The 21,057-nt window shown below is 40.0% G+C and overlaps 1 pseudogene; it reads left to right on the forward strand.

Annotated features, from left to right (window-relative positions):
* Positions 1-7,897: 7,897 nt before the first annotated feature.
* Positions 7,898-13,810, forward strand: LOC127754093 (putative disease resistance protein RGA3; annotated as a pseudogene).
* Positions 13,811-21,057: the final 7,247 nt, after the last annotated feature.

Below are 21,057 nucleotides of genomic sequence, written 5' to 3' on the forward strand. Positions count from 1 at the left end.
CTTTCTCTCTTTTTTTTATACTTTTTGTTTGCAAAGAAAAGTATATGCTTTTCAATTAAAAATTTACAGCACGTTTTCAGTATTCCATAAATTATTTGGTTTGCAGAGAAAAGATTAATTAAAATTCAATCAATGTCTTGGGTGCCATGAGTTTCTTTCTTCAACTTTGATCGTCTGTTTTATTTAATTGTTTTGAAAAAAATAAAAAACATAAGCCATGCATAAACTATATTCATGTTTCATAATCTAAATACAATAAAAACACTAGTAGTAAAAATTTTTTAAATAAAACGGATGATCAAAGTTGGCACGGAAAACTTATGGCTGCACTTATTTTGAGACGGAAAAAGTAGTAAATTGCAGTCACTGCTGCTGGCTAGTCCTAGGGAAAACTTAAAAAAAAAAAAATCGGTGGCTGACAGTTTGTGTGCTGCGTGCTGGTGGTGTTTTCATTCTCTTGTGCATGTGAGCATGTAACTGTGTGTTTGTACAATGAGAGAAGTAATAAATCATTTTTTTTCCTTTCTTTTTAGTAATGGTGTTTGTACTGAATGAAAGTTGGTGGTGATGGATATTTGTGATTTGTGCTTCAAAAGTCAGATAAAGAAGTAAAGCGGTTTCAAGGACAGGGCACGGCTACTTTGGAGCAGGTATTGACGTACTAGGCTCTGTACTGTACTGGTGTAAAGACTGCTTTTAGAATTTACAAAGGTAATTACTGCTAAGATTAACATCTGAACATAGTCATTAGCTTTAACTCCCAAAACAAGTACCTTCAAATCTAGTAGAGATGAAAATAGAGGAACTTTCCCATATGAAAAGCACCTAACAACTTTCCCTATCTCCTTTCTTCCTCTATCCCTTTTAACCTGAATTTTTTTTGTTGGTTTATCTTGGACCGTCCAATCAAAAAGTCTATGATTTTATTCTAGAATAGAAGCAATGTTGAAACAGAGGGTTTAGTTCATTACCACACTAGACAACAAACAAGAATCTATAAGTTCCAATTAAGGCCTATAAATGTCTCTCAGTGATCACCATGTCATCTTGATCTTTTATTTGTATATGAGAGCATGCTTTTAATCATAATCTGCTTTTTAGCCTCTGTTTGGTTCTGTTTTGGATTTATGGTAGCAAAAGAGAGAGGGCCTTCTTGCCTTTAGCATCACATTTGTGTAAAGATGCATTCATGCCTTGGAAGGACCACCTTGCAGAATGGAAGGATATTTCTCCACACATATGTCATCAGACTAATCTGTTCACAGTACTCATGCAACAACTCTGCCATAAGAACAACGTGGCCTCATTAGCACAAAGCTACATGTTTCATAAGCAGAAGCACAAGCTCAAATCCTACATCAATCAAAGAATGCGTTTCAAACAAGCCCAAAATGTTACTGAAAGCATCTTAACGATGTACTTTGCCAAGTTCCATTTCACACAATATATATTGACTCTTGCACTCACCGTTAATCTTGTTGAGCAGTTGGTAATCCAATCTTTTTTATGGTCAGTTTTAGCGAGCAACCAACTTGGAACGGCGTACTACGTATTTCGCCGGCAAGCAGTTGTTCAGTACTTCAACGTACAGATCAAAATGTCATGATTTCACCTAACACCTTTATACAAACCACAGTCCAGTGAATTACAAATGTTTTTAAATGCAATTTCATCAGGTTGTACAAAATGTTGAAGAAGTTCATTCTATCATTAATTAATATATTTAATGGCGGCGCTTATCATGCACCTGATTTGATCGCCAGCAAGAAGAGGATTAGAACTGAGAATAACTTCGCTTGAAGAAATCGGACTAGTAGGTTGATTTAACAAGCTTTACTAGAAGAACTAATGACGTATCAGAATTACTTACCGTTTAGACCAATGCAAAGGATACGAAAAGCTTCATCAAAATGGTTTCCTTGTACGGAGGTATTGTTTGCAACTTTGCTGACATGGATTGATAAATGAGAGCGAAATGAGTGTGTCACTGTCAAATCGGATTAGATGAGTAGTTCAGCTGCAAAGGTTAAAAGCAAGAGGATAAATACGATTTCAGAATTCAGATAGCACCAAAAAGAGTAACCAAAGTTTGAGTGTTAATAGATCATCTGTGCACAAAACTTGACGTCTCTTGCAAGTCTGCTTGTGCTTATCCCTTTTCACTCTGTTTAAAGCTTCTTTTCTTTTTGTGAATTCTTGAATGTTGATGAATGAAAGGTCGAGCAAACACTTATTCTTATTCGCAACTAAATGCTTCCAAAGAAGACGCATCACTCTATTTTCCCTAATCCCTAGTGATATCTCCACTACACTATGCAACCTATTTCTGATGGCAAAAGTACTACTATATATCTAATGACAGGCAGAAAGACAACATGCTTATTAGTCCTTATTCTTTTCTTTTTCACTTTCATGATGTGTGACCAATTGATGGTGAACTGTTAGTGGCTTTCAAAAGCATAGCATGTTATACATCACTCTGACACAACTAGGAGAAGGGAGAAAGTGTGATGTCCAGATGCTAATGGGACATGTACCATTTCACTTCAAGTCTTGGCTCCTGTAAATGGTCCCTTCTACTATCCATTATCCCTTATGCCAATGCCACTATGGCACCACCATCCACTAGTAAGGACAGAAGTTAGCTCCAAGAGTTAGTGGTACAATGTATTTATGGAGTAGTGTTGTGATGTCAAAGCAAGAGAACTACCAGGGTACCCACTTCAGTAAGTCAGTATATCTGTATATGATCTTCCTCCTGAAAATGCTGAGCAACTATTTGTCTGCAACAGTAGAAAAGCTATAGGTAGTTAGACTCACTGTGAATAGATATTTTTATGGGTTTAGTCATGTAAATTCTGCATATGTAGCTCCCCAAATCTCTGCAGAAAATATGGAGATGATTCCACAATTCCACTTCCCAAGGCTTCTAGTTGCGTTGTTGCCTCATGTGCATCCACAATTCTGCATCACTTCTGTTCATGGACATACGCACAAAGGCCAACTTGCAAGCGTGCATCACCCAACTGGAACCGAACTGGATGGCTTCAGCTCATGGAATTCAGCAGCTGTTGATGTAGGGGTTGGTGCTGAGGCAGTGAGGCTATGCTGCAGAACATGTGGTACTGACTGCATGTAGGACAGGATACTGTATATACTCATACAGTTGAAGAAGTAATGGGAGCAGGAATGAGTGAATGGATGGATGATAGGAGTACCAGACTGACAGTGTATCTGTTGGGCAAATTGAGTCATGGGCTCTATTGAGTCTCTCTGATTGGATGCAGCACATCTTGACTGAATTTTGCATCAGCAATGATTGTGTGCAAGGCTCTTTCTCCTCCACCAGATGCTGCGAAATGCATGTATATCTTCAGGAACAGAAAGGAAAATCTTTTCCTCCATTATCCACCTTTGTTTTTCTATTGAATTCATCATTCTACATTTAAACACTGAACAGATTAGCTTGTGAGTCATCAGGATTGGTTCAAGACAGATGTAATGGCCAGTGCCTTAGCTTTCCTCATAGCTGTCCCATTAATTCTTCAAATCACCCGTGATTTTGATGCCTTCATATGCTCTGCAGGGGATGTTAACCAGTGCTCTTCTTAGATACTTGAACCTTCCTAATTTTTCCCACTGTATTCTGTTCTACTAGTAATCCCTTCCCTATACAGGATTCATAGCTCGAGTTCTTGCCTCCAAACGATTTCTGTACACAACTGCGGGTACAATTGTAGTAAGCTTTGAAGGCCAACAGAGATTAATTGCATATTGAGTTGCTGATGGAGGTGTAATAGGGCTCTTGTATTGTATACTGATGAAGAGTGGTGTGGCTTTGTTAGAAGTTCTAATTCTACTTCCAGTTTCAGATACTTATCTCTTATCAGCGTTTCACCTGATGGAACTTGATCATTATGTTCAGAAATGTTCAATTCTGATGCTTTAAAGTTCACTCCCCAAATCTTTAACCCTCCAATGGCATACGAAATTATAATTGAGTTCACTATTCATTTTGGTACTCTTCAGTATTCAGTATTTTCGTTCAATGCTCTACTTTCATCTCAACTGCTTTGGTCATGACCAACGCAGCACAAAACAAACAATGGTTTCTGGCAATATGATGAACATAAGAAGAAGTATAGGTTAGCAAGATGGAGTGTACTGTGCAAACGAAAGGAATGCGGTGGCTTGGATATACAAAATCTAGAGATACAAAACAAATGCTTGTTTAGCAAATGGTTGTACAAACTCATCAATGAAAAAGGGGTTTGGCAAGATATTCTTAGGAATAAATACTTGACTAAGAAAACCATCGCACAAGTTGAGAACGTCTTGGAGGTTCACATTATTTACTACTATTCCATATTTCCAGGACGTTGATTGTTAAACCGTTGTTTAATTATTTATGTGTGAAATATGGAATAGTAGCAGATAATGCGACTTCGTACATAAATAACTAAACACCTAATGACCTATGATTGAAATATGGCCTAACAAATCATTCATGTTGCCTTTTTGGTCTCCAAGCTCCCCACATTTCAATCACTAGCAGTTGGCAATTTGGGGATGGAGAATTACGTAGCTTGGCTGGGGGGCTAGATGTGGGCTTGTGGCCTATTTTTTAAGTAAGTTGAAAGCATGTGGCCTATTTTCCTGTCTGCTTGGCCCAACTGCGTTTGACAACTCAATTGGACAGTCTTTTCAATCTCCAGCCATCTAGAGACTTTCAGCACCCCTATCCTATCATCCATGGCGGAAAATTTGAAGGGGCGACTCGGGGGGGGGGGGGGGGGGGGGGGGGATCCATGGGTCCGGGGAGGGTAAGGGGGACTCAAGGTCCCCATGCACCCACTTTGAATTCTCAATTGCTTGCAAGCTCCTAATTAAATCACAGGAGTTCACCCAGGTGCTCTAGGACATCACTTGCGACCTGACATTGCCCCACACCAAGTCCGTCCGGTGTGCCGCCTGTGGCCACGGCGAAGCTGTCTTCTTCCAGGTCAGGATTATCGATCAGAAACAAACCAACTAGTTTGTTCAGAGTTTAAACTTACATAGCAACTACTAAAATGCTTTTGTTGTTGCAGGCCACAGCGAAGGGCGAGGAAGGCATGATGCTCCTCTTTGTGTGCTGCAACCCCAGCTGCGGTCATAGATGGAGGGAGTGGCATGTGATGCTACAAGCAAAAAAGACTAGTTCTTTTATGTATACAAATTGAAGTGCTACCTCTATTTTTTTAAACAGATGACACTGTTATTTTTTGGAATAACGTTTGACCATTCGTCTTATTAAAAAAATCACTGTAAATATGCTAAAGTATAATTCATATACTCATAGTTTCTTTAATGATAAAACAAGTCACAACAAACTAGCATATGATAAAACAAGTCACAACAATAAGTCATATAATCATAGTTTCTTTAATGATAAATGACATCACTGTGACATGAGTAGCACCCCAAGGTTCTGAGTTTAAATCTCCATAGAAACGAATTTCAAATTGGGTTATTTGAGAGCTAAATTCCCTGTTTGATATGTTATGTTCCTAATTTTAAAAAAAAGCCGCATATATCCAGTTGAATGTAGAGGCCGGGTAAAAAAATACCCTTCTCTTAAGAAAATCTAAAAAAATAATAAGAAAATGACATCACTTGAATACATGTACAACTTGTGTTGGTCGGGAAAAGGAGCCACTGATTATAACGATCGATCGAGCTGTCGTGATGCCCCTTTCGATCCAGCTAAATCCAGATTTTTTTTTTCAATGTTGCTCCAAGACTAGCATTTTTGTGTAATTCCTTTTCTAAAATCTATAGTTCTTTCGTAACTTCATTACTAAATATACAGTTTTGTGGTACAATGCTTTAAATTTAAATTTGTAGTTCCGTGATAAATTTCATGCTAATTTGTAGTTTTGTGATACACATTCTTAAATATGTAGTTCCGTGATAGTTTGGTCAAAGTATGTGTAGTTTTGTGAAATTTACTCTTCTAAAATCCATAAAGGCATCTATAGTATATGAGAAAAATAGTTACTTAATTAAAGTTTAGAAAAACAAAAAATATATATGCTAAATATTCTAAAAAAGAAGCACACATGGTATAAATGAGATATAGTTTTATGGGAACCAACTCAATTGTTCCGTCACAATATTTTGCCATAAATTTTAAACCACATGGTTTTAACTAATTTTAGTTTATGATTTATATGCAGCAAGGATTATTAGAAGAAAATCACAGCCAATGTTCGAGACAAACCCAAACAAATTATTGACAAAAACAAATCAGATTTAGAATAGAGTAAAAAATATTTCAATGAAAATTCAGGAACACCAATAAAATTTCAAACACATTAAATAAGGTAGCCCATGCATGCCAAAAGTCAACACAGCCATGCCAAAACACATTAAATGAGACATGCTATTTTTTTAGTAAGGTGAATGGTGAAACGTCATGTCAAAAGTTAATGGTATCATCTATTAAAAAAGATTGAGTGAATAATTTTTTTGCATTATGTAATGAACTGATCGTTGTTCACTTATTCAAGTTGAGGGATGGCAAACGAGTAATATATGATCGCTGTTCATTATCTGGTCTCTACTAGCTAGCGAGCTTGTATTAGCAATAGTTTTTTCCCCTTAAATTCTACCACACACACACAGTCTTGAAAACTTTACACATGTATCACCTCAAGGTTCCTTGCATTGGGATATTTAACTTTGGAACACTTTTAAGATGTGGCAATCAATTATTTGCCACGCGCTGTCTATGACATATGGGTCCTCATGTGTTTATGACATGTGGGTCCAGTGACAAATCAATTATCACCATCCGTAAGAGTAGCAAATAATTAATTAATCCTCTTGCATCGGTACATATAATATCTGAAGCAATGCAATGCTTTCTCTGGAGTACATTCCATATACCTGCCTTGTATACAGAAAACCATGCATGTTGGACTCCACCAAGTAAAGCATAATTGATTTGATTGCTATGTGAATTGTGAAGGCAGAAGAAAAGGGTGCACGAATGGCATATAGTATGGGGTGACCCGACGGCTCAGTCGGTGGGCTTGCATTCGAAGAAGAACAAAGTGGAAGGAGAATAGAAGAAAAGAATAATAAAAGGAAAAGAGAAAGGAGAAAGTGTGTATCCTTCTGTCCCCGGGTGGAGTGTTGGGGCTTGTTTGGATGGATTCCAAAATTGATTTTATCAAAAATTTTGGTAGTAGTACTAATAAATTTGATCAATATTTATTCGGTTAATTTGCTAGCAAAACTTCAGTAGCATCGCTTCATCTGATGGCGAAAATTTGGCGATGCACATTAGCTGTGACTTTATACAATGTTCTTTTTTGGCTTATTAGAGAGAGCTACTTCCTTGTTTATCATGAGCACACTTCCTAAAATATTGAAAAGGTATTCTTTTTTTTTTTGCAAAAACTTCTTATATAGAAATTTCTTTAGAAAATTAAATATTGAAATGAGCCAGCCTCTATATCAAACCAAATCTTAGCAACTCTACTAAAATCATGATCTAAAATTAAAAATTAAGTGGTCAAACAAGCAAGTGCAATTCTAAAGATGTTTAGATTGAATGAGAGCGATAAAGATGTAATTCTAAACTGGATTAGGATGTTGTAATCTTTTTTGTTTCTTTTTTTACTTTATTATTAATATATTTTTTACAGCGGAGGCCTCCCCTGCCGTGTTCCTTAAAAATAAAAGCAAGTGCAATAGTAGCACCATATTATAGGAAAGAAAAAAAAAAGATAAAAAGTGGTCCTGTGGTTGTCTGGTCTTCTGAATGTTCAACTATGCAAGCAAGGGGCTATGTGTTCAGCTATATATGCGATAAAAGCAAGGGTTATATACCACCTTCCCTAAACAGTTCCTCCATTGTTGCGTTCCGGAACGCGTCATCCTACTACATTTCTATCAGCTGTGGGTAAGCTCAAAACATATAGTTGAACTTGTTTCTTTTACCCCCTTAAAGTTAAGTTAATTAATTTGCAAATGCTCATCTTGACCACAGGTACAGGAAGTTTCTCAAGGATTAATTGTGTTCATTTCTGTTTGCCCTCTGAATGATCGATGAGATCCTCAATGTAGCAGTGAAAAATCGTTCATCTAAGTAAACCCATATATATCTGCTATAGGTTCTCCTTGCAGCATTGCTGCTCTCTCTGATGGGTGAATGTCAACAGATGTATCTATAATCTATATATGTTTCAGGTACTACGTACCCATCAATTCTTCTAGCTAGTTAATCACCTTAATTTTGAACCATTTTGTTACTGCATTGATCTATATAACGAGCATACACTTCATTTTGTCTTTTCTCCCCACTTCTTTTGCAGTTGTAGCACGCATGCTATCTGCTGTTTTCTCTTAACGACCTTCTGATATCTATTCTATACTCTGGCTTATACATTCAGTTACTTTTGATCTCTAATTCCACATTAATCTCAGTGTCTGTTGAGATCTTAAGTAGATGGGTTGGTCATCGGAGCAAACTGCTTCTGCGAGATGATCTCAAATATATGTACTATTGATCCTTATTGTCAACTTAATTGAATTTTTGTCCATTTTTCAGATCGTGTGATTCTCATAAGAAATTTACTTGGAAATTTTGGTGCATCACCATCAAGAGTTTCTCTATGGCAACCATACTGGATTCTTTGATTGGATCATGCGTAAACAAGTTGCAAGGGATCATTACAGAGGAAGCAATACTAATTTTAGGTGTAGAAGAAGAACTCAGAAAACTGCAGGAAAGAATGAAACAAATACAGTGCTTTATCAGTGATGCTGAGCGAAGGGGCATGGAAGACTCAGCAGTACACAATTGGGTTTCTTGGCTAAAAGATGCTATGTATGATGCTGATGACATTATCGATTTGGCTAGCTTTGAAGGAAGCAAGCTATTAAATGGCCATTCTTCTTCACCAAGAAAATCATTTGCATGCAGTGGGCTTTCATTTCTCTCTTGCTTTTCCAATATCCGGGTTCGCCATAAGATTGGTGATAAAATTAGAAGCCTGAACCAAAAATTAGAGGAAATAGCAAAGGATAAAATATTTGCAACACTTGAGAATACAAAGTCATCTCATAAAGTTTCAACATCAGAATTGAGAAAAAGTTCTCAAATTGTTGAGCCCAACCTTGTCGGAAAGAGATATTACATGCTTGTAGAAAATTGGTGAGGCAGGTGCTTACACACAAGGAAAAGAAGGCTTACAAGCTTGCTATTATTGGAACAGGGGGAATCGGAAAGACAACACTTGCTCAGAAAGTATTCAATGATCAGAAATTAAAACGAAGCTTCGACAAACATGCATGGATCTGTGTTTCTCAGGACTACTCCCCAGCCTCTATTTTGGGACAACTACTTAGAACCATCGACGTTCAATACAAACAAGAAGAATCAGTTGGCGAGCTACAAAGCAAGATTGAATCGGCTATTAAAGATAAGAGTTATTTTCTTGTGTTGGATGATGTATGGCAGTCTGATGTATGGACCAATCTGCTACGAACTCCACTGTATGCTGCAACCTCAGGAATAATTTTGATAACTACTCGGAAAGATACTGTCGCTAGAGAAATTGGGGTTGAGGAACCACATCGTGTCGACCTAATGTCACCAGCTGTTGGCTGGGAGCTACTCTGGAAGAGCATTAACATTGAGGACGATAAAGAAGTGCAAAATCTCCGAGACATAGGGATTGAGATTGTTCAGAAATGTGGTGGGCTACCTCTTGCAATCAAGGTCATTGCTAAAGTTTTGGCAAGCAAAGATAAAACAGAGAATGAATGGAAAAAGATTTTAGCTAATAACGTTTGGTCCATGGCTAAACTTCCTAAGGAAATAACAGGTGCTCTATATCTAAGCTATGATGACTTACCACAACATTTAAAGCAATGTTTTCTTTATTGTATTGTATATCCTGAAGACTGGACCATTCACCGTGATTACCTCATCAGGATGTGGGTTGCCGAAGGCTTTGTAGAAGTGCACAAAGATCAACTACTAGAAGATACGGGAGAAGAATACTACTATGAGCTTATAAGTAGGAATCTCCTCCAACCAGTTGTCGGATCTTTTGATCAGAGGGAATGCAAAATGCATGATCTCTTAAGGCAACTTGCTTGTTATATATCAAGAGAAGAATGTTATATTGGAGATCCAACATCAATGGTGGATAATAACATGCGTAAACTGCGACGCATTTTAGTTATCACCGAGAAAGATATGGTTGTCATACCTAGCATGGGTAAGGAGGAGATTAAGCTGAGAACTTTTAGAACCCAACAAAATCCACTGGGAATTGAGAAGACATTTTTCATGAGATTTATGTATCTTTGTGTTTTGGATTTGACTGACTTACTTGTGGAAAAAATACCAGATTGTCTTGGAAATTTAATTCATCTACATTTACTTGATCTTGATGGAACCCTCATATCCAGTGTTCCAGAGTCTATTGGTGCTCTAAAAAATCTCCAGATGTTACACTTACAGAGGTGTAAATCTTTGCACAGTTTGCCTAGTGCAATCACTCGGTTATGCAATTTAAGGCGGCTTGGTATTGATTTTACACCAATAAATAAGGTTCCAAGAGGGATAGGAAGACTGCAATTCCTCAATGATTTAGAAGGATTTCCTGTTGGTGGTGGAAGTGACAATACTAAAATGCAAGACGGATGGAACTTGCAGGAGTTAGCTCATCTTTCACAGTTGCGCCAGCTTGACTTAAACAAATTGGAAAGAGCAACTCCTAGGAGCAGTACAGATGCATTGTTGCTAACTGACAAAAAACATCTGAAAAAACTAAATCTATGCTGCACTGCACCGACTGATGAAGCATATTCAGAGGAAGGCATTGGCAATGTTGAGATGATCTTTGAGCAGTTAACTCCTCCACGCAATTTAGAAAATCTTATGATTGTATCATTCTTTGGGCAAAGGTTCCCCACCTGGCTTGGTACTGCCCATTTGTCTTCAGTAAAATACGTGATCCTCACAGATTGCCAATCCTGCGTGCACCTTCCACCAATAGGGCAGCTACCAAACTTGAAATACCTGAGAATTGAGGGAGCAAGTGCAATCACCAAGATTGGACCCGAATTCGTTGGCTGCTGGGAGGGTAATCTCAGATCCACAGAGGCAGTTGCTTTCCCCAAGCTCGAAATGTTGATCATCAAGGATATGCCCAAGTGGGAGGAGTGGTCCTTTGTTGAAGAAGAAGAGGTGCAGGAGGAGGAAGCAGCTGCAGCAGCCCAGGAAGGGGGAGAGGATGGAACTGCTGCTTCGAAGCAAAAGGGGGAGGAAGCCCCGTCTCCAACTCCAAGGTCGTCGTGGCTGCTGCCTTGTTTGAATGAGTTGGAACTTATGGGCTGCCCCAAGCTGAGGGGTCTCCCACCACAGCTTGGACAGCAGGCCACCAACTTGAAGGAGCTCTTTATAAGAGAGGCAAAATGCTTGAAGACGGTGGAGGACCTCCCATTCCTCTCTGGTTTCCTTCAAGTTGAAGGATGTGAAGGACTGGAGAGGGTCTCCAACCTTCCCCAAGTGAGAGAGCTATTTGTAAATCATTGCCTGAATTTGAGGCATGTTGAGGAGTTGGGCGGTTTGGAGCAGCTATGGCTGGACGAGGATATGCAGGAGATCTCTCAGCTGTGGGTCCCTGGGCTTCAGGAGCAGCACCGCCAGCTCCATGGAGATGAGCATGAGCTGGAGGTCATCGAGTGGCTCTGAGACTCAATTAATTTAGATGGCACAAGGTATGTACACTAATTGCTTGGGATTTTTCAACTGGAATAAACTAATCATTGGGTTGTACATTCATCCTGCCCCTCTGCTCTTCAGTTGTATGCAGCTAATCTAGCGTTTGATAGTTTCCTTAGTTGTTCATGTTGTGTGCATTGACTGATTGTTTAATGACCTATATGATTTTGTTTTTTTTTTCATTAGTGCTGCATGTAACCATTTCAGTATGGTCAAGATTTTCATAAAATGATGGATATCCATCCAAGGACTTGAGGTAGTTAGGGAGAATCATTTTTTCACCTTTGGTACACAAACTGCATAAGTAAAGGAGATATATGGGCCAACAAATAAATATCATTTAGTTCAGATGCAGAACAGTTTACTTGCATTTAGCCCTCAATGACCCAAGTGTGTTTTGTATCGAGACTATGCATGTACATAGGAGACATTGAAGGGAGCACATATTATCTTGTAAAAACAAGTAGAGACATCAATTTTTCATGAAATATTTCAACTGTGCAAAATATTAGGCATATACAACGGTCATTTTAGACTTGCAAGCGATACAACGCCCAATTCTATAGATTTTCGGCCTGCAGCCTGTTGGCAGCAGGACATTGAACACAAAAGGGGCAGCGCCCAACATCTGCTCCTAGGCCACTAAGGTTTGTTTGGAAAATAAAAGCTGCCTAAATGCCTTTGTATTTGTTCCAATTGATTAATATTTTAGTTATATCCCTAACAAAAAAAAAATAAGCAGGGTACATTGCCCTGCCTACATGCTTATGTGTAGTTCATATGTGGCTTTTTCTTAGACTATTTTTTTTCTTGATGTCTGGTAGGTTTAACTCCAGAAAACATGATTGTTGCAAAAACTGACCACACTTGTATTTTATTTTCCTTAACTAAGTTATTGAAGTACCAAATTGCTTATATATAGCGATGCTTAATTTGTGTGTGCTTGTTTATATTGTAGGTTGCTAATCTCGAAGATTTGGGCAGTGCAGGCACTTTCTTATTTATTTGTTATCTTTACCTAGTTACCGATCTATGGAAGATTTAAGAAATCCAAAAAAAAGAAAGAAAAAGAAAAATCCAAAAAAAGGGAAAACTAAGCAAAAAAAAAAAGAAAAAAAACAGGGGTATTTGCTTTACCTCATGAAATGTATTTCATGTTTTTTTTTTATGATTTGTGTGTGTTTCTTCTTCTTCTTCTTCTTGTAGCTGTGTAGGTAACTCCGCCTATGTCACTTTAGGTGTGATTTTAATGACATAGCCGGTCCCAAGCCCGGAAAAGGAGGAGGGGATAATCTTGTATATATACTTATCTAGTGAAACGATGCTGTGCTGCTAGGTGGATCATTGAAAATTTTCTTGAAATTTGCTGCATTCTTGTCAAGTTATTTGTATATTCAATTATTAGAGGCACATCCACTCTGCTGCTCGCCTGCTCTATTGGACAAATTTGATTCTAAACTATTTTAGCTCAACCTCATTACAATCCAGTTTTCAAGTAAAAGCAATTGAACACATGCACCAATTCATTCTCCTCCCAGTACCCTGTTTGAGAGTTGAGAATTGAGATACTGAGATATTTTCATTAGTGATATCTACTGCACTGTGCAACCTCATTACAATCACAGGCAGAAAGATGATATGTCTATTAGTACTCCTTGTTCTTTATTTTTTCACTTTCATGATGTCTGACCAACTGATGGTGAACCAATTCCTTCTACTTTCACTTTTCACTTAGTGGCTTTCAAAAGCATAGCCCAGATGCTATTGGGACATGTTACATGTACCGTTTCACTTCAATTCTTGGTTCGTGTAAATGGTCCCTTCTCCTATGCCACTATGGCACCATCCACTAGTAAGGACAGAAGTTAGCTCCAAGAAAACTACTAGTGGTACTATGTATTTATGGAGCAGTGTTGTAATGCCAAAGCAAGAAAACTACTAGGGTGCCCACTGCCCACTTCTGTGAATCAGTATATGATCTTCCTACTGAAAATACTGAACAACTATTTGTCTGCAACAGCTAAAGAAGTAAGGTAGGTACTTGGGTAGTGTTGTCCTATGTCAATGTAAGTTAATAATTTTATGCTTCAATACTGTAAATTTTGCACCCAAACTGCAGAAAACATGGAGATGATTCCACAATTCCACTTCCCAAGGTTCCTAGTAGCAGTGTGTTGCCTCATGTCATCATGTATGAATCCACCGTTCTGCATCACTTCTGTCCATGGCCATAAGCACAAAAAGGCCACTTGCAAGCATGCACCACTCAAGTGGAACCAAACTGGATGGCTTCAGCTCATGGAATTCAGCAGCTGTAGATATAGTGTCTGCATGTAGGACAGGATACTGTATATGCTCAAACAGTTGGTGAAGTAATGGGAGCAGGAATGAATGGAGGGATGATAGGAGTACCAGACTGACAGTGTATCTGTTGGGCAAATTGAGTCATGGGCTATATTGAGTCTCTGATTGGATACATCACACCTTGACTGAATTTTGCAGCTGCAATGATTGTCTGCAAGGCTCTGTCTCCCCCACCATGCTGCCAAATGCATGTATATCTTCAGAAACAGAAAAGAAAATCTTTCCTTTGCGAACGCCCAAAAGATTGCACGTCAATATATTAGCAGGAAAAGAGTTTTTGTTACACAACGCAATCAGCCAGACTGTTTTATGCCCCGGGGGGGGGGGTAGAGGCAAAACAAAAAACCCGTAGTTAGGAACTACTACGACGGTTAAAACACAACTCCAAAACAACGGGAGGGGCAAAGCCACGTTACACTCCCAAGAATCCCCAAAAGCGGGAGGGAAATATCCGTTATCCACCTTTGGGTTTTTATTGAATTCATCATTCTACATTTAAACACTGAACAGAACAGCTTGTGAGTCATCAGAATTGGTTCAGGACAGACGTGATGACAAGTGCCTTAGCTTTCCTCATAGCTGTCCCACTAAATTCTTCAAATTAACCATAATTTTGATGCCTTCATATGGTCTGCAGGGGATGTTAACCAGTGCTCTTCTTCGATACTTGAACCTTCCTAATTTTTCACACTGTATTATGTTCTACTGGCAATGCCTTCCCTGATTCATAGCTCGAGTTATTGTCTCAAACTGATTTTTGTAAGTGTACACATAATTCTGGGTAAAATTATAAGTTTTCCAGGGCCATCAGAGATTAATAGCAGTTGAGAGTTGGTGATGGAGTAATACGGCTCTTGTATTATATACTGATGAAGACTGAAGAGTAGTGTGGGTGTGGCTCGTCAGAAGTTGTAATTCTACTTCCAGTTTCAGACACTTATCTCTTATCAACGTTTCACCTGATGGCATCTGATCATTACAGTATGTTCATAGATGCTCAATTCTGACGCTTAAAAGTTCACGCCCCAAATCTTCAACCTCTCATGGGCTATTAAATTGGAATCGAGCTTAGTGTTCATTCCTGTACTCTTCACTTATTCAGCTCGAGCTTGCCCTCAACCTCCGTCTGGCCACCCACTCTTCACTCCTCAGCTGCTCGCTCGACGGCCGAACCAGGTGCTCCATGCTCGAGGATTTACCTCACTGGCTGACTAACTCATCAGAGCGCTCGCCCGCAGCAAAGGCAGCTCCCTTCTCCCCATCAACCTCGCCACCAGCGCCACCGTCGCCACTCGCCGGAGCTCCGCCGCCGACAGCGACCCACGCGCCCTTTTCAACGATAATACGAGATAGTTTGAGGGCTTACTCGAAAATAATCATCAGATGCTTACGTGGCTTTAATCTCAGCCGGCTGTGTTAGATCAAACGGGTTTAAAGATGCACATGTACCTTTTTTGGATTCAAAAATGGAAATTCTGATAGCTAAAGGACTCATTCAAAAAATCACCTCCAACAACTGGCCAACGTTAATATCGACCGCTACTCCGCTAGTGTTCGATCGGACGGTCAGCAGAGACAGAGGCCCATCGACAAGGCCCACAATCTCGTAGCGAATATGGGCCGCACGTTGCCATGGCCTAGGGAAAAGTTCACTTTGACTCCCTTAAAGGTAGGCCGAATATAATTCGTACCCCTTAACTAGAAAACCGGGTAAAACGACTCCTTCAAATATTAAAACCAGTATAATTTGACTCCATTTAATAGCCTGACTTAGTATGTGGGACACACATGCAATGTTTTTCTTCTTCCCTCTTTCTTTTCTCTTTCTTGTCCTCTTTCTAGCCTGATAGTGTGAGGCGGCTGGCGAGTCGGTGGGGCGCCTCCACATCATCGCCAAGGTCGACAACGGCATGGCGTTCATGCACGATGCTCTGCGCGGCAACGACGATGCAGCAACAGTCGCGACGAGCCCCCGTCACCAAGTCCACCACCGAAACTTCCCGCGCGCAAGAGTAGCATGGCTATGGCCACTGCAATCATGGAGCTAGTCGCCGAGGCACCCGCGGCGATTAAGAGCATGGCGTGGAAGGCGGGAGGACAGAGTCACCAGCGTGCGGAGTTGGGTGTCAGCCGATGGCAGCAGAGAAGCTCGAGCTCGATCCGACATGGGTTGCGGGACCCGGGGATGGAATGGAAGGGGGAAGATGTCTATGGTGAGAGAAGAAAAGACGCGCGCTGCCTTGAACACGTCGTCTCCCCCGCCGGCTTCCGCAACCTCCACCGCCCGTCCACCCCTATCGACTTCGACTCAGCGGGATGAGGAGCACCTCCTAGATCTATGCTCCAGGGTGGCCCTGTCCCCGTCCGATGGTCTGGGCCACCGCCGACTAGCTCCTCTTCGCGTCGCTGGGCCACCCCTCCAACTCCACCACTCGAGAGAGAGGAGTCGGCCTCTCCACCTCTGGATGTCGATGTCGCCTCCCTCCGCCCCAGTCTCAACGACATCCGGGGTGTGACATCCCGGCCTAGAGCTTAATAGGGTTAATAGAATACTCATATCAACAAGTTGCAACTTCTTTTCCGGAAGCCGATCTCAAAAGAACTCTGAGGTTAAGCGTGCTTGGCTCGGAGCAATTTCGAGATGCCCTATGGCCTATAAGAGCTGCCAGATGTAAGCGGGCCTGGCCTGGGAGATGCGGGAAGTTACACGGGGAGGTAGTCTATGGCCTATAAAAGCTGCCAGATGTAAGCGGGCCTGGTCTGGGAGATGCGGGACGTTACACGGGGAGGTATGTAAATCGTGGATTCGCGACAACAACCGCTGCTTTTGCCCGGCCTTGCTTTGTTGCCGCCTCCAGATGTAAGCGGGCCCGGCCTTGCTTTGTTGCCGCCTCCAGATGTAAGCGGGCCCGCCCTGGGAGAGGCAGGACGTTACACGGGGAGGTCTGTAAATCGTGGATTCGCGACAACGACCGCTGCTTTTGCTTTGTTGTCGCCTCCTCTCCCCTCTCCCCTACACGAAGATGAGCAGGAGGCCGACACAGCGTCCCTTGAGGCTACGTCGTCGCTATCCATCGGTGCCACCCAGTTGTCGCTCCTCTTTGTACCGCGCCTCCGTTCATCCCCATCTGCGTCACCGACTCGCTGTGAGACCGTGGGAAAAAGAATGAAGAAAATGTGACCAAGACATGTGGGTCCCACATGCTGAGTCAGCCGGTTGGATTGGGTCAAAGCATCACATCAGTGAAACCACCCTCCGAAACCACTAAGGGAGTCAAATTACACCGGTTTCAATAGTTGGGGGAGGCGTACTATCCAGTATGAATGAGATTCGGCCTAGTTTTTATAAAGGAGGCCCAGTGGACTTTTCCTACGGCCTATGTTGGCTAGAACGTTGCCGCAGTACGGCCCAAGCCCATTAATTACGGCCCACATGTCAGCCCCAAATCTTCCCTTGACGGTCCATACAATATGGGCCAAATTTGCTTCTGGCATGTGGCAGCCCACAAATTAATTCCAACCGCTTGATGGGCCTATACAATATGGGCCTCACGCCGCTCCCGGATGAGAATTCGCCGCCATGGTAGCAGCTCGCCGGCGCATCCCGACCAGCCATGGCGCTCCACTCCGGCGACGACTTGGATCCCGTCGATTCTTCGATTCTTCGGTGAGCTTTGGGTCTTTCCGTTTCCTGTTTCAGATCAGACAAGTTGAGCGGGTACGGAATTCAAATTTGCAGAGGAATCTCAACTAGAAACAGGAATCCTCGATGGATAAAGGATGATGAAGTTTGTCAGGTATTTGTTGTTCTGTTTGTCAATATCATTCAAGATTCAGATCAGGTAGCTCGACAAGGTAAATCTGAGTTCCCCTCAATCGGCTGTGACCCTTTCATATTTATAGGGTGGGTGGACAGAGCTTAGCTCTTGTACAAGTCGAATTCATGACAAATTCGTTAAGAACACAGACTCTCTTTTCGGATACCAAAACAGGATCATCCGGTTTAGCAGCACATGTTAATTTTAACTGTAATACTCCTTGTAGTGACAATCAATACTTATGTTAATGGTTGGCATGGGCAACGATTGTGTCCAAGACTCTTTCTCCATCAGCCGCTGCTTAGGTGGGATGGAACCCATGTATATCTTGAGGAAGAGAAAAGTAAATCCAGCTTTGTTTATTACATTGAATTCATCCTTTTCCATTTAAACACTGAAAACAACAGCCTGTCCGCTGTCATGAGGACTGGTTTAGGGAAAAGCTATGAGAGTGCCCTAACTTTTCTCCTTGTTATCCCATTACATTGTTTAATGAGAGAATATATTCTATCTCCCTCAGTTTACTCCAATTCAAGGATTTACCATCGATTGTCTTCTCTATAATATTTCATCGACTTTATCAAATTTTTTTACAAATTTGCCATTGAGGTGGATACTTTTTCAAAAGAGTACCTAAAATGCCATTCAAGACATAACCTAAAAGTACATACTACGAGTATCGAAAAAATATGAAAATTTTTACATAACTTCTTACGTGATACGAAGTGTGTATATTTTAATATTTTCGATTTGCATGTATTAATTGTTTTGAAAATATAATCTATATTTTATTTGTTAATAGAATACTCTTGCGTTGATTTTCTTCTATGTAAATCATATTTGATACGCTACACAAAACTATCTTTCTAATCCGGTGATGTTTATGTATGTAATTCCTCTTTCGTATGCCACAACAAAATATTTAAAAAAAATATGAAAGAAAATCTTAAAATATACACACAAATAACTTCTATATTGTGTAAGGAGGCTACAAAAAACTTCCATATTTTTGCAAAACTTCTAATGAGTCGATCAATTGGCAACCCGTGTATGGCTTGAAAGGGCATTTTAGGATTTTATTTTTTTGAAAAGTATCCATCCCTGGTGTTATATTGTAAAAAAAATTGATAAACTGAGTGGCATACTATAGAAAGTGATAAGTTGATGGTAAATCATTAAACTACTAAACTTAGGGGCATAAATAGATTATCTCTTGTTTAATTAACCCCTATAACTAGTTAAGTGGTTTCAGGTTCATTCTTGAGCTAAATTGTTTCTGAATCGCAGGGACAGCTGATAGAGGACAGGGTTGTTTTATTTCACAGTTTTGTATCCATTACAGATGTATATCTTCAGGATTGTTTTATTTCACGGTTTTGTATGGCAATAGGATCGGAGTATCTCACTACTACGAGCATCTATGTGCCGTCCCCCATTAAGAATTGTGTAGTAGTGGTGGTGCACCATACAGTTTACCCAGGTGGTCCATGACATCGCCAACGACCTGACCTTACCCCGCACTAAGTCCGTCGGTGTGCCGTCTGCGCCCACGGTAAAGCTGTTATCTTCCAGGTCAGGATTTTCGATCGCAACCAAACACTACTACAGAAAATATTTTTGCAGACGGCCGAAACACATTTTCACATACGGTTAACCCACCCGCATATGTGAAAAGGTCTACGAAGATACCTATCTTTGCATGCGGCCGTGCCAACAGTGTGAAGGAGTGACTATGATCATTGTTCTTCTCTGCTACTAGCATATAAAGTAGTAGTAGTATGATTCCATGATGGAGAAAACAAGACTTAATCATGTAAACCTCTTTGGCTCTTTCTTTTTCTTTTTTAATCAAAGTGCGCGCCTGCTTTAACATCATGGAATATAATCTTTACACTTACACTAATTATAATCACATACCAGGCGCTAGGTGGAAATAAAACTCGAAACTCATGAGCTAGCTCAACTCGTGTAAAACTCGGCTCGACTCGAGCAGTTAATGAGTCGAGTTGAGTTTGAACTTTTACTTGTATGCTTAATGAGCCAACTCGAGCTAGCTCATGAGTTGCTCGGTTAGCTCGTTGAGCTCATGATGTATTAAGATAGAGTTAATTGTTCATATTTTGTAGGTGTAAAAGTCGTAAACTCATAATTATACATTGTAGCACAATCTTGTGAGTTATGATACATAGCATGTCAATCATAATCTTTGGTCACAGAATCACAAATTATATTCATATGAATTTTAAACCATGTATTTCGGTGTAATGAGTTTAATGAGTCACCTCGGACTTTTTAATGAGTTGAGTCGAGTTACATTTTTAACTCGTTATGTTAACTAGTCGAGCCAAACTAGTTCGTTAACTTAACGAGTTTTTACGAGTCGAGCTCGTTAGCCACGCGCTAGCTAATCGTAGCAATACCTGAGTATAATATAGCTATGAAGAGCAACACACAAAGGTAGTGTTTGAATCTCCTGAAAATGAAGATTAAGTGTTTCACGCAAAGCGAGGTGGTAATAGCATGTGATTAATTAAGTTTTAATTATTACAAACTTGAAAAATAGATTAATCTGATATTTTAGAACAACTTTCATATAGAAAGTTTTCGCAAGGCCCTGTTCGAATCGTGATAAACTTTTAGATATTCGTGGCACGCTTTTTAAACTGCTAAATGCTGTGTTTCATGCGAAAAGATTCATACTAATCTGTTGGGTCTACTAGCATTAGAATTCCTACTTTGTTCTTTGAGTAAATTTCATGAAACTACAAATACTATAACCGAACTATCACAAAACTACATATTTAACCTGGTGCATATGGTACAAATCTACATATTTAATATCAAATTTATCACAAAGCTACAAAATTAAGATGAGCTGTCACAAATCTATAACAAACTATTATAAAACTATAAGTTTAGAATCAATATAGTCACAAAACTATAATCTTTAAAGCTCCAACATAACAATGGTGCTAGGATTTAAACTCTAAAATCTATAGTTTTGTGTTAATAAGTGCAATATTAAATAATGTAGTTTAACAATACTTGGTATTAAATATGAAGTATTATGATAAATTTAGTGCTAAA

This window comes from Oryza glaberrima, chromosome 11, assembly GCF_000147395.1.
Source record: "Oryza glaberrima chromosome 11, OglaRS2, whole genome shotgun sequence".
In the NCBI taxonomy this organism is placed as follows: domain Eukaryota; kingdom Viridiplantae; phylum Streptophyta; class Magnoliopsida; order Poales; family Poaceae; genus Oryza; species Oryza glaberrima.